Raw genomic sequence first — 1,630 nt, 5'->3', positions numbered from 1 at the left:
CGAAACTGATCAAAAAAACGTCAAACATGGAGTTTTTATTATACATTTTTTAAAATGTGTTTAAGCGGTTGAAAATTGCAAAAATAACAGCATTTTTGACTTTATTCTGTGATTTAAGGCAAAATTCTGTGAAAGTATTTATTTTTTGCATGGAAATGTACTAAAACGCTCTAAAAAGACAAAAGTAATGTCATTTTGAACTGACTTGATTATTTTTATGTTTATTTTTAACGAAATTTTGCGAAATAATTGCAGATCCAGTTAAAATACATACTAAAACGCTTAAAAAATGAGAAAATATTGCTATTTTTGATCAAATTTGGTAATGTTTTTGTTCGGTTAGGTGATACCTCGTGAAAAGAGGAAATTTGTTTTAAAAGCAATTATTTTTGGCTGAATTTAGTGTTTTTTGGCTTGTTTTTGATGAAATTTCGTCAATAGTTGCGTTTCTAATTTAAAAAGTTTTTGAAATGTTTGAAAATGGCAAAAATTATGCCATTTTTGACTAATCTTTAGCTAAAAAACGTACCCAGGAGATTGAAAAAAAAGGAACAATAATTTTATTCTGGACCTAAATTCGTGTTTTTGTATTTATTTTTGAGGCATTTTTATAAAATAATTCTGTTTTTGACAGAAAAATGTATTCAAATGCTTGAAAAAGACAATTTTCAACGTAATTTGCTGATTTTTGGTTTAGTTTTAAACGAAATTTTGAGAAATCATTGCTGCTTCAGGTAAAATACGTACTAAACATTAGAAAAAGGCAATTTTGCTATTTATGATGTAATTTGGTGATTTTTTTGTACGGTTATTTCGCGAAAAGATTGAAATTTTGACTCACAACATACCTAAGCGCTTTAAGAAAACACAAAAATTCAGTGTTTTTTGGCTTATTTTTGAGGAAATTTCGTATAGTAAATGCATTTCTGACTGAAAAACTTGTTAAAACGTTTGAAAAAGGTAAAAGTTATGCCATTTTTGACCTAATTGTTAGATTTTTAGGTCTGGTTTAGCCACATCTTATCTTATAAGAAAACTGAAAAAATAACTTGTGAATCTAAATTTGTGTTTTTTGCCTGTTTTTGACGGAAAAATGTCTTGAAATGCTTGAATTTGCTTGTGAATTTTTTAGCCCAGTTTAGAGAAATATCAAAAAAAGCACATTCTTTACCTAAATTGCTGGTTTTCTGCCTGAAAAACGTTCTAGAAAGCTAGAAAATGAGAAAAAAACACAGTTTTGGTATAATTATGTGATTTTGTGGTTTATTTTTGAAAAATTTTAATTTTTCTAACTAGAAAGAAAACAGGCGAAATTTTGCAAAATATTTGTTCTTCTGATTGAAAAAAGGGGAAGACGGTCGTAAAAAGCAGGAATAATTTATTTTTTGATTCGGAATAATTACGTTTATGAAAAAAATCTTGCTTAAACGCTCAAAAAGTACAAACCTAATATTATTGACAGACTAATTTGGTAATTTGTTTGTTTTTTTGTCTCAAATATTAAAAAAAACACTAAAATGACATTTTAGATCGAAAATATAACGATTTTTCGTTTTATTTGTGGCGAAATTTGGCATATAATTGCATTTTTATCTAAATTTTACGTTAAAACTCTTGAAAAAGGCTAAAA

The 1,630-nt window shown here is 26.8% G+C and overlaps 1 protein-coding gene across 2 annotated transcripts in view; it reads left to right on the top strand.

The window, feature by feature from the left end:
* The window catches only part of LOC123008660, an 8,342-nt gene that overhangs the window by 4,821 nt on the left and 1,891 nt on the right, over positions 1-1,630 (top strand). The window lies entirely within an intron of this gene.

Source organism: Tribolium madens, unplaced genomic scaffold, assembly GCF_015345945.1.
Source record: "Tribolium madens isolate multiple individuals breed KSU strain unplaced genomic scaffold, Tmad_KSU_1.1 Scaffold_71;HRSCAF=194;Tcas5.2_LG6, whole genome shotgun sequence".
Taxonomy (NCBI): domain Eukaryota; kingdom Metazoa; phylum Arthropoda; class Insecta; order Coleoptera; family Tenebrionidae; genus Tribolium; species Tribolium madens.
This window is presented reverse-complemented; position numbering and strand designations above follow the sequence as displayed.